Raw genomic sequence first — 27,626 nt, 5'->3', positions numbered from 1 at the left:
TTGTGTGGATGGTGTGGACACGACAGTGGATTACTTTTGAATTACTGCTGGCATTAAGCTGGATTTCACGAACCTGTTAGATAGTTTGATTCACTAGATTAGATTAGTATTTATTTTTCATTCCAAAAATCCACAGTGAGGATGTTCTTAAGGCTGTAGAACACATCATGCAACAAGAAAACAATAAATAGAAAACGTTATAAATATTTACATAGAAAAAAGATATGCTAATATATCTTTCACAGATCCAAAGCGAAATGGTCCTCATGGAAATGGAATAAAAAGTGTCAAATGCATTTTCATTCAAAAGGCAACAACAAATCTGTTAAAAACATGTTAAAGTACAATACACTGAGGTACACACGATAGTTCTTAGGCTATTGTAGCCACACATCATCAAAGAGAAAAAACAGATTACACCACTTATTTACATTGATGACATTACTGCACAGAAAATGTACTGAAGTCAGATGTTTTGAAATACCCACATTGTCTGATACTATCAATAATATATACACATCAGCCAGTTCTACTAAGAAATTGATCAATGATATAGAAGGAGCTGGCTACAAATAAATAGTTTTGGCTGCTCTGAAACTGAACTGTATTAGTGGTTAATTTTATTATGGCTGTTGACAAGTTATTGGAAACATGTGGTGTGTTCCAGAATAATGGACACCCTTCTGGACCAAAGTGAATGACTTTAAATGTTTTTGAACATTATTCTTATTTATAGTACTGATTCCATTAACTGCTCTGTTCGTTTGAGAAAGAGGTATAATGTAAATGACAAATTGAATTAAGAAGTAAATACACTCTCCAAGCACATTAATGTGACCACCTGTCATAACCCTGAATAACCACCTTCTGCAGCATGAGACATGTAGGAAGAAAGTCAGTGAGGTTCTGGAAGGTACCAACAGGGATGTGGAACCATGCCGATTACACTGCCATGGCCAGCTGTGTTAGGTTTCTCAGTTGAGGATCCATGCCTTGCACAGCCCAACCGAGGTGGCCCCACGGATTCTCGATTGAGTTTAAATCTGGGGAGTTTGGTGCCCAGGGGAATAGAATAAACTCATCCTAGGGCTCTTCGAACCAAAAATTACACCGTATGCTGTGTGATGTGTTCCACTGTCCTGCTAGTATATTCCATCGTGCCGAGGAAAAACAAACTGCTTGCAGGGGTGGAAATGGTCCCCAAGGATAGATGCATACTTGTGTTGAATCATTATACAGTACAGAATAACTAGATCACCCAGGGAATGCCACGAAACATTATCCAGACTATAATGCTCCCTCAGGTTGCAGGGTGCTTGCAGTTAGACATACACTACTGGCCACTAAAATTGCTACACCAACAAGAAATGCAGATGATAAACGTGTATTCATTGGACAAATATATTATACTAGAAATGACATGTGATTATATTATCACGCAATTTGGGTGCATAGATCCTGAGAAATCAGTACCCAGAACAACCACCTCGTAATAACGACCTTGATACGCCTGGGCATTGAGTCAAACTGAGCTTGGATGGCGTGTACAGGTACAGCTGCCCATGCAGCTTCAACACGATACCACAGTTCATAAAGAGTAGCGACTGGCGTATTGTGACGAGCCAGTTGCTCGGCCACCATTGACCAGAGGTTTTCAGTTGGTGAGAGACCTGGAGAATGTGCTGGCCAGGGCAGCAGTCGAACATTTTCTGTATCCAGAAAAGCCCGTACAGGACCCGCAACATGCGGTCGTGCATTATCCTGCTGAAATGTAGGGTTTCGCAGGGATCGAATGAAGGGTAGAGCCACGGGTAGTAGCACATCTGAAATGTAATGTCCGCTGTTGAAAGTGCCGCCAATGCGAACAAGAGGTGACCGAGACGTGTAACCAATGGCACCCCATACCATCACGCCGGGTGATATGCCAGTATGGCGATGACGAATACACGCTTCCAATGTGCTATCGCTGCGATGTCGCCAAATACGGACGCGACCATCATGATGCTGTAAACAGAATCTGTATTCATCCGAAAAAATGACGTTTTGCCATTGGTGCACCCAGGTTCGTCGTCGAGTACACCATCGCAGGCGCTCCTGTCTGTGATGCAGCGTCAAAGGTAACCGCAGCCACGGTCTCCGAGCTGACAGTCCATGCTGCTGCAAACGTCGTCGAACTGTTCGTGTAGATGGTTGTTGTCTTGCAAACGTCCCCATCTGTTGGCTCGTGGCTGTACGATCCGTTACAGCCATGGGGATAAGATGCCTGTCATCTCGACTGGGATCCAGCACGGCGTTCCGTATTACCCTCCTAAACCCACCGATTCCATATTCTGCTAACAGTCATTGGATCTCGACCAGCGCGAGCAGCAGTGTCGCGATACGATAAACCGCAATCGCGATAGGCTACAATCCGGCCTTTATCAAAGTCGGAAGCGTGATGGTACGCACTTATCCTCCTTACACGAGGCATCACAACAACGTTTCACCAGGCAACGCCGGTCAACTGCTGTTTGTGTATGAGAAAGCGGTTGGAAACTTTCCTCATGTCAGCACGTTGTAGGTGTCACCACCGGCGCCAAATTTGTGTGAATGCTCTGAAAAGCTAATCATTTGCATATCACAGCAACTTCTTCCTGTCGTTTAAATTTCGCATCTGTAGCAATTTTAATGGCCAGTAGTGTATCACGCTATACACGCCTATCTGTCCAGTGGAGCATAAAAGGTGATTCACCTGAAAAGGCCACTTGTTGGCACTCAGTGGACTTCCAGTTGTGGTTCTGACATGCAAATTTCTGCATTCTTTGCTGATGAACAGCAATTATCACGGATGCAGGAACCAGCAAAGTTTGCTGAACAGTTATTTAGAAAATACTATTGGTAGCTCCTTAGCTCATCAGGGTGGTCAGTTATTCAACAGTTGCACGTATATCCACCCACACACATCTCCACAGCCGTCATTAATCCCTGTCATCTATGGCCCATGGTGCACCACAGTTGCCTCAGTACCAGTTTTGCATAGTGCCATTTTGCCATGCATGGTATAATATAACCATGGGAGCACACAAACTGTTTACAAACTTAGCCATTACTGAAATGTTCCAACCTTGGGCCGAAAGCCAATGATCATACCAATTTGGACATCATATAAATTACTCTGTTTCTTTATTATAGCAATGACTGCACTGTTTTCCATGTCATCCCCACATGCTTTATACAGGGTGTTACAAAAAGACACGGCCAAACTTTCAGGAAACATTCCTCACTCACAAAGAAAGAAAATTTGTTATGTGGACATGTGTCCGGAAACGCTTACTTTCCATGTTAGGCTCATTTTATTACTTCTCTTCAAATCACATTAATCACACAGCAACAGAACGTACCAGCGTGACTTCAAACACTTTGTTACAGGAAATGTTCAAAATGTCCTCCGTTAGCGAGGATACGTGCATCCACCCTCCGTCGCATGGAATCCCTGATGCGCTGACGCAGCCCTGGAGAATGGCGTATTGTATCACAGCCGTCCACAATACGAGCACGAAGTCTCTCTACATTTGGTACCGGGGTTGCGTAGACAAGAGCTTTCAAATGCTCCCACAAATGAAAGTCAAGAGGGTTGAGGTCAGGAGAGCGTGGAGGCCATGGAATAAGTCCGCCTCTACCAATCCATCGGTCACCGAATCTGTTGTTGAGAAGCGTACGAACACTTCGACTGAAATGTGCAGGAGCTCCATCGTGCACGAACCACATGTTGTGTCGTACATGTAAAGGCACATGTACTAGCAGCACAGGTAGAGTATCCCGTATGAAATCATGATAACGTGCTCCATTGAGCGTAGGTGGAAGAACGAAACTAAAATGAGCTCTAACATGGAAATTAATCGTTTCTGGACACATGTCCACATAACATCTTTTCTTTATTTGTGTGTGAGGAATGTTTCCTGAAAGTTTGGCCGTACCTTTTTGTAACACCCTGTATAACTCCACTGCTAGTGCTGCCACCTGTCATCCAAGTGGTTATTGCACATTGAGGCCGAACATAAGCAATGGTCACATTAATGTGACTGGACCGTATGCATTGTGAAGTAGTAGTTTCCCCAGGCCACTGAGGAATTGCTTGTGTTCACACCGCAAATAATTTGTGATAGTTATTTGGACTTTAAAAAGGTTCAGCTTGGTTTGATGAGGTACCACAAGTATCTAGTACGATATTATGGAACAGAACTACGTGAACTATGTTAGCGTTATAATTTTTACATCACATATGTCTGACAGCATCCACATTTCAAATAAAGATTTGTTTAGGTACTTTGGCATTTTTGTGGTAGCTCTTCCCAGTTGAATTTATTATCAAGCTGTAATATCAAGAATTTAACATGGTCAAACTCCTTTACTAGCATTTTATCGTATTTTAGACATACACTGGGGGAGAAACCTCTTACAAGCTCAGAACTGCACATTGTGTGCTTTTTCGAAGTTTGGTGACAAAGAACTGGCTTGGAACAATTCATGGTGTTCATAAAAAAAGCATTAACTGATTTTTACGAAAACAATATTCGATTTGCAATCGTTTCAATCCCTGTATCATCTTGAAACAAAACAAACTTAGCATCTGGTAATATTACTGATGATAAACAACAAAACTTAAGGGCTTTAAGATGGAATTATTTCTCAATTGAATGACGCCTGATTGCTTAACACAGCACTCCTTCCTACTGACACTCTTTGTTTCCTGTCAGAGAAGGACGATTTGAACCATACTGGAGTATTTACTGTTACCTCATAATATTCTAATTTACTTGAATGGACGTTGTGATTTACACAGTTGAATGCCATTGACAAATCACAAAATATATCAGTAGCCTGTAATTTACTGTGCAGTAAATAAAATACATTCTTCTATATGTGTAAATAGCCTCCTCAATATCAGAACCCTTAAGAAATCGGAAATGTGATTTTGGCTAGAAATTTTTTGTAGTCAGATGGTTAAGAAATTAACAGCACATTACTTACTCTAAAATTTTCGAGAATGCCGAGACTGGACTGAAATTTGGTGGTAATTCTTTGTCTCCTTCCTTAAACAGAGGCTTAACTTCAGCGTATTTCAACCGTTCGGAAAATGTTACACTGATAAATGACTGATTAGACATATAACTTAATATGTTGCTCAACTCAGAAGGGTGCTCTTTAATTAAAGCCCACCCGGCTAGTCGCTCGGTCTAACGCGCTGCTTCCCGAGCGGGAAGGCGTGCTGGTACCCTGCACGAATTCGCCCGCGCAGATTGGTGTCGAGGTACGGTATTTCGGCCAGCCTGTGGATGGTTTTTAAGGCGGTTTTCCATCTGCCTCGGCGAATGCGGGCTGGTAGCCCTTATTCTGCCTCAGTTACACTATGTCGGCGACTGCTGCGCAAACATTGTCTCCACGTACGCGTACACCATAATTACTCTAGCACGCAAACATTTGGGGCTTCACTCGTGTGGTATGAGACGTTCCGGGGTTGAGGGGGAGGGGGGGGGGTCCTCTGGGGGCCAAACCGCACAATAAACCTGGGCTGGCTCGTTGTGGGACGGCGGCGGTGGGGTGGGTATACTGCTGTGGCCTGTTGTGGGGTTGTGAACCACTGAGGGCTACGGCGGGACGAAACCTCTCCGTCGTTTCTAGGTACGCGGTTGAATACACACACACTCTTTAATTACGTTAGTTGTGCGTCTTATGAATATATCTTTTATTGTGTTCAGAGTTCGAACATTCACAATAACTCATATTGTCTTTGTTACCTGATGTGACAATATTTTTCTCACAATGCGTTTGATGTGATGCCTATATTACTGTCTTCAGTGTTTTCCAGTATGTCTTATGACATTACAGCATCAAAATCAGCGCTGTTTCTGACTGACAATTACAGTTTACTTTTTGTCTGACAGTAAACTTTAATTCCCTGAATAATCCATGGATTCCTTATAGACATTTGTCTATTCTATGTTATTTCGAGGAAGAAAACAGCTTTCAAGTAAGGTAAGGGCTTTGTTAACAAAAATGTTGCATTCTTGAGTTAAGCCATGAGCACTGTAAATATCATTCCAGTTCATTCCTTTGAGGAATTTTCTTAAATAATCAGTTTTTGGCTTAGTGACTACCCTCTTGAAGTCAGGTTTAGTTTATTTTATATCTTGATAAGTATTGAGATTTAATGATAGGATCTACAGTTCATGGCCTCAGATGGTATTGACTATTTTATTTGTAATATAATTTTGTCCATTAGACCTTGTGACAAAGCAGGCTGACTCACACCATCCTACTTTGTATACACTCCTATTTCTTGTACTAAAGTCTGTATAACATTTTCACCAATTTTCATTTCAAAATTCCAATGTTAAAGTTCCTACATTAAGTTCATATTACAGAAATTGTGAAAACTGTAGAAACAAATTCCCCCACAAAACTATGTTACTAAGATCATTCAATTTGTTGTCCTGTTTGCAATGAATAATTAATTTTGTCAGAAATGTTGGCCATCAAAGTTATTGTAATTATAAAATTTTGTACACTTAACCACGAGGGAAATCCTATGAGTTAATAGGTAAATGCAAAACGATGGTCACTTTCAAATTAAAGAGCCATTTTTCTCATTTTTCGGTAACGTATTTATATTAGAATAAACTTAATTAATTTAAAAGATATTATTAATTGAATATTTCACCAGGCCTAAACTTTCACTACCAATTATAACAAACCAATGTAAATTCCGGTAACTGTTGATATACTTTTGATTGCCTGATTTTTCTCAGTCTGTTGAGCCCAATATCAATGAGCAAGAGTCCCTAATTAGAAATTATTAAATTTTCAATAACATAATTTTAACACACAAGATGGATCCCACGGGCATGAATCATAGGCATAAATCAGTACTGAATAATTTATTGGCTGCTGCTCATACCAAATAATATATAAACGAAATATTATAATAATCTTCTCAAATAACGAAAGGCAAAAATTCTTACCTACAGAAGTACCTGGAGTAAGTCTTTACAAGACCAAAACAAGCCGTTTCAGTCATTCTGGTCCATCTGCTCTTAGTCTTTGCCTACTATAGTTTCAGGCTAGCTAGTCTGCCATTTAGCCCAGCCTTGGGAATCATTTGTGTTGCCTCTCTGTTCATTTAATTCAGGCTGAGAGAACATAATTTACAGTTATGAGCAATAGACATCAAAATGTGCAAGTTACTATTCAGTTGAATAATACTTGCAACTATAGTAACAGTTCTGTCATCTTTTCTCCTTAACTGCGTACGAAGCAACATGTGATCACCGAGCGATGTGGCACAGTGGCTAGCACACTGGACTCGCATTCGGGAGGATGACGGTTCAATCCCGCGTCCGGCCATCCTGATTTAGGTTTTCCGTGATTTCCCTAAATCGCTCAAGGCAAATGCCTGGTTGGTTCCTTTGAAAGGGCACGGCCGACTTCCTTCCCCGTCCTTACCTAACCCGATGAGACCGATGACCTCACTGTTTGGTCTTCTCCCCCAAACAATCGAACCGAACATATGCTGTCTTCCTTTTTGAGGAAATGAGAACTATTAGGGAGCTCCGCATATGTCTGTCTATAAACACTGTTAGAGACTGTAAGAGACCTGGACATCACCGGTAGGATCTTAAGGATGTGATGAAATATTGGTGAACTTCCAGTTTTAAACTTAAAAAAAAAAAGCTTCTGGCTATACATTTAAAGGATAGTTCCTACATCAGCAGTTTCAGGTTCTGATCCAGCGAAACTGTCCAGGTACTGTAGGCTTATACCACAATGGGTAGATTTAGTTACGTGACAATCTTTGTATAAAGATGTCAAAGGCTGTTTTTGAGCAGTTAACTAACCTAGTAGGGAAGCTAACAGTATAAATTAAGTTGAATCATAACGGTACCGACTGCAATGAATTCTTACTGGAAGCGCCTTTTAGAAAAATCTAATATTTTGAATTTTGCTGTTAAATAGGCCAATAGAGCTTCGTGGTCATTTATGAGCAGATTACAATTACCCTCAGGGATTGGTATACATTTACCATCATCAGGGTTTATTATGAAGTTCTACTTTGGTCTTACATGCTTCCATATACTGCCCTAGCCAAAATTCGTAAATGTCTATGTTCTTAAATTTATGACAGTTCCTGATGGATGTTGCAACTCCTCTTTCTCCTCTCCTCTTTACTGCTCTACAAAAGTGAAGTGTTAACCTAAATCCTGTAACACTCAACACGTCTATGCCAGCAGTCACATATTCTGAGAGTGATTATGACAGCTAGGTTTTGTTACCAATTCATCAATGCAGAAAAGTAGTCCTTTAAAATTACTTCTCAGTCCTCAAATAAATACAACATTTTTTTTCCTTACATCCTTTTCTAAAAAGCCACTTGTACCACTTCATGAAATGTAGGCCCCCAACATTTTGCATAACTGAAAGTAATTTCTGGAAATGATATTTGATTCTAATTCGATACCGGGAAATAATCTGTACAGCCAATCTCAGATGTTTTGCTAGCCCAGTTATATAATCGTGCTGTAAAGCATAAAGAGGATTCGCTGCAATCACTAATAGGTTCTCTATTGAACCTGGTGTTATAGCCTACAGCAACGTATTTCTATGTGACTCACAGGGTTGTATGTTAAATACACTGCTTACAGACCCGAACATCCACAAAAACTCCGTTCTGACATTGTTATACCTCCTCAGTTTTGAGAACATAATATATGCGTGGAAATGAATGTCTGTACCAAATGAATACTTTCCCACAGCGAAACAATGCACCCGAATACTGAAGTTCTCTATGCAGCAGCCTATAAATCAGCATTTGCTGCCAATGGCGTAAGCATCAATTGTAATTACAAACTCACTTTCGAGTCTGTCATTGCTGCCAGCAACTTGCATTTACGCAGTATCCACATGATCGGTGGTGCCTACACCAGACAGCTTTGGAACAGCACGAAGAGGTGGTTGTTATATTATGCGTTAAGTCTTAGTCACTGAACATTCTTTGTTATCATTCTTGGGCTCTGTTCCACTAACACATACACCCATATAAATGGATGGGGTTTCTTTAAACAACGAAATTTCACATTTACACTTCTTTTCAGTAGTTCTCTAATCAGCAATACCACCAAAAGTTGCAGAGTCCTCAGATTTCAGCATTACCGTAAATATCAATTTCTAGTTTTGACCATATCGTTTCCAAAAAACTGGTATTGGCAGTAATATCAGAATATAAGAACTCTACTCCTGTTTGTGGTGTTGCTGATTACAGTACTATTGAAGCGAAGTACAAATGCGAAAATACATTGTTTAAAGAAATGCCACCTATTGGCGCGTGTCAGAGCCAGCTTTAAGCATGTGAAAACGGCGCAACCGCACGGGGTTCCGCGTTTCTTTGGACCTTACGCAATGACTTAGAAGGTAATTTTAATACTATCGCCTGAAATTATGGTATTACTGATAAATTGAAAAAATCAAGTAAGGTGTTTCTCAAACAAATTGTAATTTTTAATACGCATGTAATGTAATTCAAGTATATACCCATTGTGAAACGACTACAAGGCTACTGGGCCTCGCGGAGTGGCCGTGCGGTTTGAGCCGCCATGTCACGGATTGCGCGGCCACTTCCGTCGGAGGTTCGAGTCCTTCCCTGTGTGTGTGTGTGTGTGTGTGTGTGTGTGTGTGTGTGTGTTTTAGCATAATTTAGTTTAAGTGGTGTGTAAGTCTAAGAACCGATGACCTCAGCAGTTAGGTCCCTTAGGAATTCAAACACACACACACACACACACACACACACACAAACACACACACACACGCTACAGGGTGTACATCACTGAAAACTATAGCTGCATCAGAGTCGATGGAATTAAGGACTATGATAGGGACGCGCAATGGTGGCATGTATTGTCGACAGATGGCTATTTCTCATCCTAAATTAAGAGATACGCGGCTCTCAGCATCCCTTCACGCCCTTGCAACTCATTGGAGTGGCTAACAACCAAGCATTACATTCATCAGCAAGCCATTGTCTCTCAAAGAATAATTTGTTTATTGTCGTGAGTTTAACTGTACGTTTCCAGTTCACACTGATTCATATGTTACGCGTGTGTTCCGAGTTAAAGTTTAAAATACCGAAACGGAAATGTCTCGTGACAGGGACAGAGTTAGGGAATACGACTCAGGGGCTCAAAACAACAAGAAAAGCTATATAAAGAACCATTTTTGAAATCACAAAAAGGCTCTTTCGACAAGTTTCTTCAGCTAACATCTTCACGGATTAAAAATAAAACTGAAGTATGCTCCAATGGCGAAGGCATTAACAATAGCCTCTCATCATGTGGTGCTCTAGATAAAAATGAAAATATAGTATTGGAATGCGAACCTCTTGCTATCCCGGAATGAGGCAGGCTTGCTAGTAGCGATCGTGAAATAATCAAACATCCGAATCCAGGCACTTGGCCTAAGACGATAGCATCCTCCATGATAGATGGAATTGTACAGAATGACGCTACTAAAGTTGTAAATTTTGATATTCCTTTAACCCTCGCATGACCAAGCAGGGTATTCTGACTACCCCAGGTTGATTTTTTTCCCTATAATAATGTTATCTGAAGGGCCACATGCCTGTGGTTTCATGACTTTGTATTAAAATGACTGACGTTGAATTCACACTCACGACTGTAATTTTTTTTGGCTTTATCACTGTTATTCAAGTCATTTATTGGTATGAAATTTTCCAATCAAACTTTTTACTACTGTGCAAAACGGTCATGACTCAGTAACAGCGCCAATACGAACACTGTTATATATGCATAAGATTTTAAAGTGGGTCAAGAGCAGTTTTAAATATCTAAAGCCACAAATAAATTTCCATTGTATCGTGATATTTACAATCAATGACTAAAAGAAAAAATTATCGTCTCATACAGAAATTAAAATATCTTCACAGTCTTGTCTGTTTTGCAGTAATATGAACCTCAACAATGTCACTCATTTACAATACTTTTTAATCCATTTCGTCACTTCAAACGATGATGTCTTTATTACAAGTAAGTGATTATAAAGAGTTGCTTAATACTAAGAAGTTGTTCCTGTCGCGTTGTTTAAGAACAGTTTGCCACTTTAGAATGTATTTATTTATGTAGTTGAAAACGGCCTATTATACTGGTATTTTTTTGTTTTTTTTTGTTTTGGTTTTCGGGCGCAAAACTGCGATGGTCATTAGCGCCCGGTCCGTTACTTAGGAAACAGTAAAAAACCGAAAATGGAAACCAGCAGCAATGGGAACGAAACTCAAAAAATTGGAGAAACTAAAAGCAGAAGGAAGGCTTAAAAATCCACTACAGAAAGGGGTTGGTCGTCCCAAAAAAAAAGCTTCAAGTGACTGATGTCATTTCACTGGCACTAATAAACTCGAGAACGCGATCGGCCGAGCGCGTGTCATCTGCTAAAATTGACGATATATCAGGCGACAGCTGTAGACGGGCGCGTAACGGTGTAAAATAGGGGCACTGAATTCAAAGGTGTCTGACTGTCCACAGCTGAGAGCAGTGGGGACAGAGTGAGGGAGGATCGCCGCTTAAAAGATGTCGATGGCTAGAAAGACAGTGCCCTATCCGGAGTCTAGCTAAAATTACCTCCTCCCGACGACGTGTGCGGGAGGAAGAGGTCCAAGCACAAGGAAGAGCTTTCACGTCCCGCAATTTATTATGGGGAAGTGTCGACCAATGTGCGTGCCATAAAAGAACAACACGACGACATAAAACGCTCCGTAGATCGGCGAAGGGAATCGATTGAATAGCTGGCCGAAGAAAGACTGCAGCCTTGGCCGCCATATCGGCCGCCTCATTCCCACATATACCAACGTGTCCCAGGAGCCAGAGGAACGCCACCGAGACGCCCCCCAGGTGGAGCAAGCGCAGACAGTCCTGAATCCGGTGGACCAGAGGGTGGACAGGGTAAAGAGCTTGGAGACTGAGGAGAGAGCTGAGAGAATCTGAGCAGATAATATACTGTATCCGCTGATGGCGGCGGATGTAGTGGACAGCCTGGAGAACAGCGTAAACCTCCGCAGTATACACCAAACACAGGTCGGGAAGCCGAAATTGATTTGTGGTGTCGCCAACAATATAGGCACTCCCTACACCAAACGATGTTTTTGAGCCATCAGTGTAAATAAATGTGGCTTCCGTCATTTGTGCACATAGAGCAGAAAATGCCCGACGATAAACAAGTGAAGGGGTACCATCCTTGGGAAACTGACAAATGTCACGGAGCAGGCAGATCCGGGGACGGAGCCAAGGCGGTGCTGTACCCCAAGTTGTCAAGAAGGTTTTAGGAAAGCGGAAGGAAAGAGAATGGAGCAGTTGACGGAAGCGGACTCCCGGTGGTAGTAGGGAGGAGGGGCGGCCTGCATACCCTACATCAAAGGAGGCGTCGAAAAAAATGTCATGGGCCGGATTAGCAGGCATGGAAGACAGATGGCTAGCATAACGACTCAGAAGGACTGCTCGCCGATTGGACAGCGGAGGTTCAGCAGTCTCAGCATAAAGGCTTTCCACAGGGCTGGTGTAAAAAGCTCCAGACACTAAACATAAGCCACGGTGGTGGATAGAGTCGAGACGCCGAAGAATAGACGGCCGAGCTGAGGAGTAAACTATGCTTCCATAGTCCAATTTCGAGCGCACTAAGGCGCGATAGAGGCGGAGAGGGACCACTCGGTCCGCTTCCCAGGAGGTACCATTCAGGACACGGAGGGTGTTGAGGGATCGCAGACAGCGAGCCGAAAGATAGGAAACGTGGGATGACCAGCACAGTTTTCTGTCAAACATAAGACCCAAGAATTTAGCGACGTCCGGAAACGGAAGGTTGACAGGTCCTAGATGTAAGGAGGGTGGAAGAAACTCCTTACGTCGCCAAAAATTAGCACAAACGGTCTTACTGGGAGAAAAACGGAAGCCGGTTTCGATGCTCCAAGAGTGGAGGCGATCGAGACATCCTTGAAGACGTCGTTCAAGAAGGCTGGTCCGTTGAGAGGTGTAGTAGATCGCAAAATCGTCCACAAAGAGGGAGCCCGAGACATCAGGAAGGAGACAATCTTTAATTGGATTTATGGCAATGGCAAACAGTACAACACTCAGCACGGAGCCCTGGGGTACCCCGTTTTCTTGGGAGAAAGTACGGGAGAGAGTAGTGTTCACCCGCACTTTAAATGTGCGCTCTGCCATAGATTCGCGAAGAAAAAGGGGCAGCCGACCTCGAAAGCCCCAAGAGAACAGTGTGCGGAGGATGCCTGTCCTCCAACAGGTATCGTATGCTCTCTCCAGATCAAAAAATATTGCTACTGTTTGGCGTTTCCGGAGAAAATTGTTCATGGTATAAGTGGAGAGAGCAACAAGATGGTCAACTGCAGAACGATGCTTTCGAAATCCGCATTGGGCAGGTGTAAAAAGACTTCGGGACTCCAGCCACCAAGCTAAACGGCAATTCACCATACGCTCCAAACCCTTACATACACTACTTGTGAGAAAAATGGGGCGATAGCTAGAGGGGAGATGTTTGTCCTTTCCAGGTTTCGGAACAGGAACGACGATAGCTTCCCGCCATCGTCTGGGAAAAGTACTGTCAGTCCAAATTCGATTATAAAGGCGAAGGAGGTAACGCAGACTATGGGTTGGTAAATGCAGCAACATTTGGACGTGGATACCATCCGGTCCTGGGGCGGAGGAGCGAGAAGAAGAGAGTGCATGTTGGACTTCCCGCATGGAGAAAACAGTATTGTAGCTTTCGCGAATTTGAGAGAAGAAAGCAAGAGGTCACACTTCCGCTGCACGTTTCTTCGGGAGAAACGCTGGCGGGTAATTTGAAGAGCTCGAAATCTCAGCAAAGTGCTGACCCAATGAGTTAGAAATTGCGACGGGGTCCACTAATGTATCATGCGTGACAGTGAGCCCAGAGACCGGGGAGAAACTAGGCGCGCCTGATAACCGCCGAAGCCGACTCCAAACTTCCGAGGAGGGAGTGAAGGTGTTAAATGAGCTAATAAAGAATTTCCAGCTTGCCCTCTTGCTATCGCGGATGACGCGACGGCATCGTGCACGGAACTGCTTATAGCGGATACAGTTGGCCAAAGTAGGATGGTGGCGGAAAACGCGAAGAGCACGTCGCCGCTCACGTATTGCGTCACGGCACGCCTCGTTCTACCAAGAAACTGGGGGGCGCCGGGGCAATGCGGAGGTGCGTGGTATTGAACGTTCCGCAGCTGTAAGAATAACGTCGGTAATATGTGTGACCTCATCGTCGACGCTGGGGAAGTGACGGTCATCGAATGTCGCTAGAGACGAAAAAAGTGTCCAATCGGCTTGGGCAGACTTCCAGCGTCGTGGGCGCATATATGGCAGATGAGGCTGCAGTCTAAGGACACATGGAAAGTGGTCACTCGAGTGTGTATCGTCAAGGGCGAACCATTCGAAGCGCCGAGCTAGCGGAACAGTACCGACCGAAAGGTCCAAGTGAGAGAAATTTGTCGTGGAGGGAGACTAAAATGTAGGGACCCCAGTGTTGAGGCAAACTAGATCCGCCTGGTGGAAGACATCTAGCAATAGTGAGCCACGTGGACAAGGATGTGGAGATCCCCAAAGTGGGTGGTGGGCATTGAAGTCCCCAACCAGCAAATAGGGGGGTGGAAGCTGACCAAGAAGATGAAGGAGATCAGCTCGTGCCATTGGTGTGGACGATGGAATGTATACAGTACAAAGAGAAAAGGTATATCCAGAAAGGGAAAGACGGACAGAGACAGCTTGGAACGAAGTGTCTAAGTGGATTGGGTGATAATGGAGAGTATCATGGAGAAGAATCATGAGTCCTCCATGGGCTGGAGTGCCTTCAACAGAAGGGAGATCAAATCAGACGGACTGAAAATGGGGGAGAACAAAACGGTCATGGGCACGCAGCGTTGTTTCCTGAAGACAGAAGATGACCAGCGAGTAGGAACGTAAGAGGATCGACAATTCATCCCGATTGGCTCGAATGCCGCGGATATTCCAGTGGATAATGAACATAGGGTGAACAGAAAATGGAGGAAGGTGATCAAGGTTGCTGTCAACTCATCGACTGCTCAGAGCTTGCGACCGACAGCATGGAATGGCATTCAGCCGAAGGCAGAAGATCCTGATCCATAGGTTGTTCTGGAGCAGCTCCTGCCACCAGCGATCGGCCGGTTGATCGGCCACCAGCAGTGCGCCTCGGCGACACAGAAGACGGCCGAGGGCGATTTCCACCTGGTGGTGCTGTAGATGGGACACGCCTTGGCGGAGAAGGAGATGAACTGGGTTTCTTAGTAGCCTTCTTGGAAGTATGATGTTTAGATGGAGGAGGAACCGATGGTTGTGAAGTTGGGGTATGTAAAAAATCTTCACGAGTATGCTCTTTTTTCGAAACCTTGGTGTCTGACTTTTGGGCTCGAGATTTAGCAGAACCCGATGAAGGGTGAGCCATAGAGTGGGCAGGCAAAAGTGGTGAGGTTGAACGGGCGATCTTTGCGCTGGCCGATCTGACGACCGTGGCACTAAAGGTGAGGTCGCAAGTGTGCGTGGCCGCCTCCTTTGTTGGCCGAGGAGAAGCAAGGACAGTGCTGTATTTTCCTGTGTGAGGCACGGTGGACTGTCGACTGGCGAATAATTTTCGAGCAGCAAAGGTAGACACCTTTTCCTTCACTCTGATTTCCTGGATGAGCTTTTCGTCTTTAAAAACGGGGCAATCTCGAGAGGAAGCAGCGTGGTCACCCATAGAGTTGATGCAGCGAGGAGATGGAGGTGGACAAGCACCCTCATGGGCATCCTTGCCACATGTAACACATTTGGCCGGATTGGAACAGGACTGGCTAGTGTGATTGAACCGCTGACACCGATAGCAACGCGTAGGGTTTGGGACGTAAGGGCGAACGGAAATTATCTCATAGCCTGCTTTGATTTTCGATGGGAGTTGAACTTTGTCAAATGTCAAGAAGACAGTGCGGGTTGGAATGATGTTCGTGTCAACCCTTTTCATAACTCTATGAACAGCCGTTACGCCCTGGTCAGACAGGTAGTGCTGAATTTCTTCGTCAGACAATCCATCGAGGGAGCGTGTATAAACGACTCCATGCGAGGAATATAAACTGCGGTGCGCTTCAACCCGGACAGGGAAGGTGTGGAGCAGTGAAGTACGCAGCAATTTTTGTGCCTGGAGGGCACTAACTGTTTCTAACAACAAGGTGCCATTCCGTAATCTGGAACAAGACTTTACAGGACCTGCAATTGCGTCGACACCTTTCTGAATAATGAAAGGGTTGACCGTGGAGAAGTCGTGACCTTCGTCAGACCGAGAAACAACAAGGAACTGTGGCAACAATGGAAGTACTGTCTGTGGCTGAGACTCAGTGAACTTACGCTTGTGAGCAGACATAGTGGAAGGTGAGGAAACCATTGCGGAAGAATCCCCCATGATTACCGGCGTCTCCGACGGCGCGCTCCTCCCTTGTGGAGGCCCTCTCTGAGGGCACTCCCGCCTTAGGTGATTGTTCACACCTCAGGTCACACCTCCCGACAAACGGACGGAGGGACCAATCGGCACTTTCGGAAGGTATCAGCTCGGGTAATCACCCCTCCCTGGGCCTGGCCGTTACCAGGGGGTATGTACGTGTCCTACCTGTCTACCCAGGGCGGGGAATTACGCGTTACCCCGTCACCGGCTACGCACGAAAATGCGTGGGTCGGCCTTCAGACACGTACAGGGAGGAAGAAAGAGAAAGGGAAAAACAAAGAAAGCGAAAGGAAAGGAGAGAGGTCTCAAACGCCGCAGCAGAGAAAAGGGCAAAGAGAAGAGGTAAGGAAAAGAGAAGGACAAAGGAAGGATGAAGACATACAAGCAGAGAAGGCGAAGAATGCGTTAAATTTATGAGCATCCGTCTCCGGACGTAGGCACAAACCATATTCCCAGAGGGGGAGAAAGGGAAGGAAAGATCCAGAGGTGAGGGGAGGGGGGGGGGCGAAGAAGGGGGATAGGGAAGGATGCGGAAAAGGAAGGTATGCAGCCCAGAAAGGAAGGAGGGCCACATTAGCTCGGGGTCCCGTGCTCGCTACGCACGTATCCACAAAAGAGTTGTGGACCCCCTGGGGGGTCATTCTGGTATGACGTAAATAAACACACTATTCTAGATCTGTAATGTCCGACGAAACAGAGTAGAATGGAGTAGATCCACCTATCGGCAGCTATTGAAGCTCGTAGGCGATGGTAGGGGAAGCGACATCGTGCAAGAAAGTAGAACGGCTTTCAACTTAGGTAACTTACGCGTACGTTGGCAGGACAGTGTGGAAGTTGGGTGTCTTATGTGTGGAAACACGAAAAAGTCGCACGGAGCCACGTAAGGCGAGTAAGGTACGTAGATCAGCGGAACCCCGCCATTTTTAGCCGAAAACTGTCTAACAGAGATGGCTGTGTGTGCAGGTGCGCTATTGTGGAAGAGTCAGTCTACTGTCTGCCACAAATCGGGTCTTTTTCGACGAACACTGTTGCACACTCTTCTTAAAATTTGCAAACTTATCTCTCGAATTATTTCAATATCTTCGTCGATTCGGGCAGCTGATGGACGTCTAGAACGAGGTTTGCTATCACTCGACATGTTGCGTTTCTTAAATCGAGCAAACCACTCGCACACATGAGTTTTTCCCATAGCATCATCTTGGTAAGGTGTTTTCAGCATCAAAACAGTTTAAGCAGCATTTTTACCAAGTAGAAAACTAAATTTCACAGCTGTCGTCGTTCACTTAAACTTGCCATCATAAAAAACGAAACAAGAACAAAACAAGAAGAAAACAGAGCTAGCAAGATCAGTCACTGCAGATGAACAGAACAAGCCAGGTCGACAACACAGGTGGCACTAAACTGGCAATGAGTTGTGCTTGGGTAACCCTCGTAGACCTCTTGTACGGAAATAATGCTGAATAAAGAATGTTGATACTGAATGAGCTTTCCCAACTAAGCGCTCGCTCCGGTGTAGGTAAAACGCAACCCACAGTTCCCACACATGTCATTCTGTGGCAGAAGCGGCGTTAATGGCTTCTGGTATCAATGTTGACTGCTGCTCAGCCGCGTATCGCTCAGAAGTGAGGCGCCACCACATTTTGATGCCAGGGAAGCGACTTGGGAGTTCTGATACCGTTACACGTAGTATAAACCTATCTACTGTCAGAATACGTGATACTGCACAAGACATAAGCAGCCGTTTCAACCCCAAACCAGCTCTCCCGAGAGCAGGTTTGATATTCCTTGGTCACGGTGTCTCAGAACAGATGCAATCTCAGCATCTGTATGTGTTTATGCTGATTCAGTCTCTACCAGACCACACTCTAATTTGTACTGAACCCAGACCTCTGTCAGCACTACTGCCTGGCTCACCCATTGTAACTACGATGACTTTCTTGGTGATATCTTTACAAAGTGAGCATAAATCTTCTGCAACATGACCCAGAGAAGCATAAGCTTAAGAGTTGGTGACCTATATTCTGATCCTAGGTCATCTTGCAAAAGTTGGTCCACACATCTAGCATGAGAACTATATAACAAAAATACACTGATGTGCAAAAATTCAGGAGAAGGATACCTTCTACATGTTGTGTCACTGCCAACTGACATAACTCGATGAAACTTGGACCATAAATAGAAAGTCACCGCGATTTCTGATGGACTCAAGGACAATATAAAATGCGGAGAATGGTTCTTAATAGGGTATGTTGGTTGGTTGATTTAAGGATCAAAGGGACCAAACTGCAGAGCTCATCAGTCCCTTTTTCCAAAATACTAAAAATACCCACAGAGAATAAAAAATGTTCAACGGAATAGGAGACAGACGACACAGAACAAAAGAAACATAGACAAGGACCAGACAAAACGAAATAGAATCACACTGAGTGTGACAGTGGTTGGCCGACCATAGGAACAAAAAAAATGGAAAAGCTAACCACCGAAAACACATTAAAAACTTAGTTTAAAACCGTAGGCCAAAGGCCAGAATCAACACAAAATAATAAAAGAAAACAGAAACACTCAGATTAAAGAATAAAAACTCCCTGCCCTAATAAAACGTAAAACTAAGGCAGCCATAACAGGGTCATCAGATAAAACGGCAGGGAGCGTATCAAGCAGCGCAAAAATCTGCCTGACCACAGCTAAAAGGGGGCAGGCCAACAGAATGTGGGCCACTGTCAAAGCCGCCCCGCAGCGACAGACAGGAGGGTCCTCCCGGCGCAGTAAATAACTGTGTGTTAGCCGGGAGTGGCCAATGCGGAGCCGACAAAGGACGACTGAGTCCCTGCGGTTGGCTCGCATGGATGACCGCCACACAGTCGTCGTCTCCTTAATGGCACGGAGTTTATTGGGTGTGATCCGATCGTGCCATTCAGCGTCCCAAAGCGCAAAAACTTTTCGGCGGAGGACTGCCCGCAAATCAGTCTCTGGGAGGCCAACATCCAGAGATGGTTTACACGAGGCCTCTTTCGCCAGGCGGTCAACATGTTCATTGCCCGGGATACCGACATGACCGGGGGTCCACACAAAGACCACAGAGCGGCCGCAACGCGCAAGAGTATGCAGGGACTCATGGATAGCCATCACCAGACGAGAACGAGGAAAACACTGGTCGAGAGCTCGTAAACCGCTCAGGGAATCGCCACAGATCACGAAGGACTCACCTGAGCAGGAGCGGATATACGCTAGGGCTCGAAAGATGACGACCAGCTCAGCAGTGTAAACGCTGCAGCCAGCTGCCAAGGACCATTGTTCGGAATGGTCCCCTAGAGTTAGCGCATACCCGACACGACCAGCAACCGTCGGTGTAAACAATTCCAGAGCCCTGATACGTGGCAAGGATGGAATAAAAGCGGCGGCGGAAGGCCTCTGGAGGGACCGAGTCCTTCGAGCCCTGTGCCAAGTCGAGCCGAAGGCAAGGGCGAGGAACACACCACAGGGGTGTACGCAGAGGTGCCTGGAAAGGAGGTGGAACAGGGAAAAACCCAAGCCCGCAGAGAAGCTCCTTGACGCGTACGGCGATCGGACAACCCGACCGGGGCCGATGGTCCGGCAGATGGACGACCGACTGCGGGAACAGGACACGGTAATTTGGATGCCCGGGCAAACTAAAAACATGGGCAGCATAAGCAGCCAGTAATTGTTGGCGTCGTACCCGCAGTGGAGGGACACCTGCCTCAACAAGGATGCTGTCCACAGGGCTGGTGCGGAAGGCACCAGTGGCAAGTCGGATCCCGCTGTGTAGTATTGGGTCCAGCACCCGCAACACAGAGGGGGATGCTGAGCCATAAGCCAGGCTCCCATAATCCAGACGGGATTGGATTAACGCCTGGTAGAGCCGCAACAGGGTAAATCGGTCGGCGCCCCAGCGGGTGTGGCTCACGCATCTCAGAGCGTTTAGATGCCGCCAACACGCCTGTTTAAGCTGCCGGATATGAGGCAGCCAAGTCAACCGGGCATCGAAAACCACCCCCAAATACCTGTGTGATTCCACCACTGACGAAGTACGCCAGCAAGATAAAGCCGCGGCTCCGGGTGGACAGTGCGTCGCCGGCAGAAATGCATTACGCAGGTCTTGGCTGCCGAAAACTGGAACCCATGAGCTACAGTCCAAGACTGCGCCTTGCGGATAGCACCCTGTAGCTGACGATCAACAGCTGCAATGCCAGTAGAGCTGTAATAAAGGCAGAAGTCGTCAGCATACAGGGAAGCAGAGACAGAATTTCCCACGGCCGCAGCGAGCCCGTTAATGGCTATTAAAAACAGGCAGACACTTAAAACAGAACCCTGTGGCACACCGTTCTCCTGGACGTGGGTGGAACTATATGAGGCTGCGACTTGCACGCGGAAGGTACGATACGACAGAAAATTTCTGATAAAGATCGGCAGAGGGCCCCGAAGACCCCATCCATGAAGCGTAGAAAGGATGTGATCACGCCATGTCGTATCGTACGCCTTCCGCATGTCGAAAAAGACAGCGACCAGGTGCTGCCGGCGGGCAAAGGCAGTACGGATGGCCGACTCCAGGCTCACCAGATTGTCGGCGGCGGAGCGGCCTTTACGGAACCCACCCTGAAATGGAGCCAGAAGGCCCCGAGACTCCAGTACCCAAGTCAAGCGCTGGCTCACCATCCGTTCGAGAAGCTTGCAAAGAACGTTGGTGAGGCTAATGGGGCGGTAGCTGTCCACCGCCAAAGGGTTCTCGCCTGGTTTCAGAATGGGGATAACGATACTTGCCCGCCACTGCGACGGAAACTCACCCTCGACCCAAATACTGTTGTAAAGGTCGAGGAGCCGCCGCTGGCAGTCCACTGAGAGGTGTTTCAGCATCTGGCAGTGGATGCTATCTGGTCCAGGAGCGGTATCAGGACAAGCGGCAAGGGCACTGCGGAATTCCCACTCACTGAATGGAACATTGTACGATTCTGGTTGGTTGGTGCGAACGAAAGGCTCCGACGTTCCATCCGCTCCTTAATGGAGCGGAAGGCCTTAGGGTAATTCGCAGAAGCGGAACTCATAGCAAAATGCTCTGCTAAGTGGTTTGCAATGACGTCGGAGTCAGTACAAACTGCTCCATTCAGTGAGAGCGCAGGGACGCTGACAGGTGGCCGATAGCCGTAGACGCGTCGAATCTTGGCCCAGACCTGCGATGGAGTGACATGAAGGCCAATGGTGGACACGTACCGCTCCCAGCACTCCTGCTTGCTTTGGCGGATAAGGCGGCGGGCCCGCGCACGCAGCCGTTTGAAGGTGATCAGGTGTTCAATGCAGGGATGTCGCTTGTGACGCTGTAGCGCCCGCCGGCGATCTGTAATCGCTGCAGCGATCTCAGGCGACCACCAAGGCACAGTCCGCCGCCGAGGGGACCCAGAGGAGCGGGGAATGGCAGATTCGGCGGCAGTAACGATGCCGGTGGTGACCGATTGAACCACCGCATCAATGTCGTCATTAGAGAGAGGCTCAAGAGCGGCAGTGGAGGAAAACAAGTCCCAGTCAGCCTTATTCATAGCCCATCTGCTAGGGCGCCCAGAAGAGTGACGCTGTGGTAGTGACAGAAAGATCGGAAAGTGGTCACTACCACACAGATCGTCATGCACACTCCATTGGACAGACGGTAAGAGGCTAGGGCTACAGATTGAAAGGTCAATGGCGGAGTATGTGCCATGCGCCACACTGAAGTGTGTGAAGGCACCATCATTTAAAATCGAGAGATCGAGCTGCGACAATAAATGCTCAACGATGGCGCCTCGACCTGTTGCCACTGACCCACCCCACAGAGGGTTATGGGCGTTGAAGTCGCCCAATAGCAAGAAAGGTGGCGGCAATTGGGCTATCGGCGCAGCCAGGACATGCTGCGAGACATCACCATCCGGCGGAAGGTAAAGACTGCAGACGGTAATAGCCTGTGGCGTCCACACCCGAACAGCGACAGCCTCTAAAGGTGTTTGGAGAGGGACAGACTCGCTGTGCAGAGTGTGAAGGACATAGAGGCAGACGCCACCCGACACCCTTTCATATGCTGCCCGGTTCTTATAATAACCCCGATAGCCACGGAGGGCGGGGGTTCGCATTGCTGGAAACCAAGTTTCCTGAAGAGCAATGCAGAAGAAAGGGCGAAGGCTGATAAGTTGTTGGAGCTCAGCTAGATGGTGGAAAAAACCGCCGCAGTTCCACTGGAGGATGATATTGTCCATGGCTGAGAAAGGCGTGAAAGGACTGGGAAGGCAATTTACGCCGCTTGTTCACCCACTGCCACCGATTCAGTACCCGTACGAGAGGCATCCATGGCGTCTGAGGGACCAGCGAGATCAAGGTCCTCAGTGGACGCCAGAATCTCGACTTCATCCGCAGACGCAGAGCGCGAAAGGTGCGATGGGGTTGGTGCCACCGCAAGTTCTTTGGCCTTAGAGGTCTTTCTCTTGGACTTCTCTCACTGAACCTTGTGTTTCACCGGCTGGGAAGGCTTCACCGATTCAGTCTCCGGGACAGAGGAGGATCGTGAAGCCCTATGCCCGGCCGCTGGTGAGGACTTATGCCACTGGCGGCCGTCATCCTTCCCGCTGGTGGAACCATGGGAAGGGAGGGTCCCAAGGGAACTCTTACGGGCTAGAGTAGCCGAAGAAGTTAGACGCTTCTCCGGCTGAGAAGCGGGGATGGACGTCCCCGACGGGTGGGAGGAGGTTGCTCCTGAGGTAGGTGGTGCAGGAGCAACCGGTTGGGTAGAGCCCCCCACGGGCAAGGGGGCAGGAGGAGTCTTACTGCTGATCGAGCTGGCTGGAAGTCGCGAAACTGATGGAGCTAGCACAGTTGTTGTAGCAGCTGCATAAGAAGATGTCATTCTCACGGGATGGAGTCTGTCATATTTCCTTTTGGCCTCAGTATAGGTCAGCCGGTCCAGGGTCTTATATTCCATGATTTTGCGCTCTTTCTGGAACACTCTGCAGTCTGGCGAGCAACCCCGCAGTTGACGCAGATGGGAGGCGGGGCACATGGAGTATCGGGATGAGATGGGCGTCCGCAATCTCGACATGTGAGGCTGGGAGTGCAGCGGGAAGACATATGGCCGAACTTCCAGCACTTGAAGCACCGCATCGGGGGAGGGATATAGGGCTTGATGTCACATCGGTAGACCATCACCTTGACCTTTTCCGGTAACGTATCACCCTCGAAGGCCAAGATGAAGGCACCGGTAGCAACCTGATTGTCCCTCGGACCCCGATGGACGCGCCGGACGAAATGAACACCTCTACGTTCTAAGTTAGCGCGCAGCTCGTCATCAGACTGCAAAAGGAGGTCCCTATGGAAAATAACACCCTGGACCATATTTAAACTCTTATGTGGTGTAATAGTAACGTTAACATCCCCCAACTTGTCACAAGCAAGTAACCTGCGTGACTGGGCGGAGGATGCCGTTTGTATCAGTACTGACCCAGAGCGCATTTTAGACAAGCCCTCCACCTCCCCAAACTTGTCCTCTAAATGCTCGACGAAGAACTGAGGCTTTGTGGAGAGAAAAGACTCCCCATCAGCTCTCGTGCAAACTAAGAATCGGGGCGAATAACTGTTACCTCCATCCTGAGACTTACGCTCTTCCCACGGCGTGGCCAGGGAGGGGAACGTTTTCGGATCGTACTTCTGAGCATTAAATTGAGCCCGAGAACGCTTAGAGACTGCTGGCGGCTGGCCACCAGCGAGAGATGATGTACCACGCTTCATTGCGGGTCATCCGCCCTGATGCCACCTACTCCGACCAAGGGCCCTCCCCACGGGCGCCACCCAGCCACAGCAAAGGCCACCTGGCAGGATGGCCGTTGCCGGGAGTTCCGATACCCCAGTGGGATAGGCATCTACTCCTTGGCATACGTGGGGAGTTAACGGCGCAGGCATCAGTAGAGCGATCCCTGTGTTGTCAGGGGGCTACAACCAAGAGGGTACATGGCGGCCCCACCACAACGGACTGGCTACCGTGCTGGCTCTTAGGTGCAAAAATGTCCAAGGTCGTCGTCGCAGTTAAAAGAAACACTGCAGAGTGCAGAGTGCAGTGTGGTAATAGCACCCAGGGACGTATCCTCGCCCAAGAGATCGAAAACGAGCGGGACGCCATTGCAACGACGAGAAAGCCGGCTAAAGGTCTAATCGCACGACGGATACAGTGCACCATGTAAGGCGCCCTTCCCCAATTGGCTCGCTCTTCGGAATGATTTAGAAAGATGGAGGTCAAACCCGAGAGGGGACCATCACAGAAGGCCGAAATATTTGAGACTCCTTTTAGTCGCCTCTTACGACAGGCAGGAATACCGCGGGCCTATTCTGATCCCCGAACCCGCAGGGGGGTAATAGGGTATGTGATCATCAAGGATAGCAATATATGCTCTGCAACGTGCTCCGATGCCGCCCACAAGGTTGATAAGGAGTTCTTGTGGTAGGGCGTTCCATAAGCGCGGATGACAACTGCGGGATTGCTCGACGGTCGTCTCGATGGTATTTATCTCGGGGAAATTCGTCGAATGTTCTCTAGTTACAAGACCTTCTCCGCCTGCACTGTTCGATGGGTCGTGCATTGTCATCCGTGGAAATTTAGGGCTGATTGCAAACGTGAAAAGATGCACATGAGGAAGCAGTACAGTGTGACTAACGTTGATCGGCAATGTACCGTGTTCAAAGATTTCGAGGTCAGTACGCGATTGCAACATTATACCACCTTAAAATTTTATTTTTGTGGGGATCTGTACCCTCTAAACGTTTAATAAAAGAAAACATGGTCCGTAGTAGGCTATAATACAGACGAGCTACATTTAAATCGCGCGATTAGCTGATTTCGATGACCTGTCATTTTCAAGAATCTTGGTATCACCTTCGTTTGCAGACACTTTTTACTGAACCATATATATTCGTTAAACTTCAGCATCATTATCCAAGTACGTCAGTATTGAATTACAGTATCCCACGCCCTACTAGGAAAAGTCTTGTACCAAGGGACCGTAGCCCTTAATATTTGACACAAATCTCAATTTCATATCTCTACCCGTCCCTGTGAAAAAGGAGTCTGAACAGGTGGACAGACAGACGGACGACAAAGTGATTCAATAACGTTTGCATTTTTATCGGCTGAAGTACGGAACTTAAAAAAGGCCGACTAGTCCCAAATGTGTCAGTTTATATAAATCTTACCCTTGGACGCAAAGGAAGGAAGCGAGTACTAAAAAATTTACGTACTTACGCAAGTACTACAAGAAGCACGGAAGAGTTCAATTACTTTGACAGAACGGCGAAATGGACAAACTAGATAATGGTCACCACAGACGGCTAAACTAAGAAGGTAAAATTAGATTGTTATAAGGCTGTACCAACGTTCCACTGTAATGGCGGATATGGAAATGAGACTAGAGCAGTAGTCCTACAGACCAATTAAAGAAAGGCACACAACACTACTCTTCCAGACACTGAAAAACTACTTGGAAAAATATCTGCCTATTCACTTTCAAGCGAGTATGTGGGACCAACCCAACAAGTACCTGATTGATCGGATCAAAACATCTATGGAAGGAAGAAAGTTTGGAGTCTAACGTGCCATCGACAATGAGGTCATTACAGATGGAGCGCAGGTTCGGATTAGGGAAGGAAATCGGCCGTGCCCTTTTAAAAGGAGCCTGCCGGAGTGGCCGTGAGGTTCTAGGCGCTACAGTCTGGAACCGCGAGACCGCTACGGACGCAGGTTCGAATCCTGCCTCGGGCATGGATTTGTGTGATGTCCTTAGGTTAGTTAGGTTTAAGTAGTTCTAAGTTCTAGGGGACTGATGACCTCAGAAGTTGAGTCCCATAGTGCTCAGAGCCATTTGAACCATTTTTTAAAGGAACCATACCGGCATTTGCATTAAGTGGTTTACATAAACCACGAAAAATCTAGATCTGGAGAGCCGGACGGGGATCTAAAACATCATCCAGAATGCAAGTCCAGTCTGCTAATCTTCACACCAAATCGCTCGGTAAAAACATCTATGGTTTTGGCTGCGCTGAGGATGAGTAACGACAACTCCGCAAGTAAATGCAAGTACACATCCGAATACGTGCTGCATCGGTTACTCCCCGTCGATGACCCAGCTACAGATTTACACCAACACACACAAATACAGACCACGTTAGACCAGAAGTACGACACTGACGCTGTCACTTATCAGTATGTGTAAGAAGAGGTTGTAGTGACGCTGGCCTCGTTAAAGAAAGAGAAAACACCTGAAAGCGAAGGTATTCTTGCAACTAGCGCCACAGATCGTACTCTTTAACATCTGCACTAAATGAAGCATTGCGACTAGGAAGGTTACTTGAATCACGGAAGACGATGGAAACAGCAATTTTCAAAAAATATGAAGACAAGATCCCTCGTAACGTAGGTAATACAGTCGTAGTAACCCTATAAGAACTTTGGTTGAGGTCCACGAGCGCCTCCTGTGTAATCAACTGCAGCTACGCAGGGAGCATTATGGACGTACACAGCATCAGTCAAGTTTCAGAAAGGGCTTACACTGGGCGCTGATGACCACGCTGTTTAACGCCCGAAAACCTCAAACCACACATACAGAAAGAGCTTATCGACTGACGTCATAATAGAGGCACTCAAGATAGTAGGAATACTTGCGAGATTACTGCGCGAGAGGAGATGTGGAGTGGCCTATGGAATACCGACAGGTGATTAAACGAACAGCAGGGGGATGCCTGCAGGAATCCATTAGTGGACCTATCTTCTAGCATCTGACGATAGAACTAATACTCAGTCTGACGCTCGGTGATATTTATGAGAAGAGTTCGTGGCGAACGCCAGCTATTTTCTAGCAGTAGTTCCTGCAAACTCGAGAGGCGCTTTGCAGAACAAATCCTACAGAGAGGAAATGAGGATGTGATGCAACAGAAAGAAACTGATTATAGCAGGGCACAAAACTATCTGCACTGCCTGGTAAAAGAAGTGAAGTACCCAGATGGCTAGGAGGAAACGAAATGAAACTTAATGGGTTGAGAGGGTATGTTATTTCGGTGATAATACC

The 27,626-nt window shown here is 46.7% G+C and overlaps 1 protein-coding gene across 1 annotated transcript in view; it reads right to left on the bottom strand.

Moving 5' to 3' along the window:
* LOC124722664 (inactive phospholipase C-like protein 1) overlaps positions 1-27,626 on the bottom strand; it is a 342,264-nt gene that overhangs the window by 188,917 nt on the left and 125,721 nt on the right. The window lies entirely within an intron of this gene.

Source organism: Schistocerca piceifrons, chromosome X (assembly GCF_021461385.2).
Source record: "Schistocerca piceifrons isolate TAMUIC-IGC-003096 chromosome X, iqSchPice1.1, whole genome shotgun sequence".
NCBI lineage: Eukaryota > Metazoa > Arthropoda > Insecta > Orthoptera > Acrididae > Schistocerca > Schistocerca piceifrons.
This window is presented reverse-complemented; position numbering and strand designations above follow the sequence as displayed.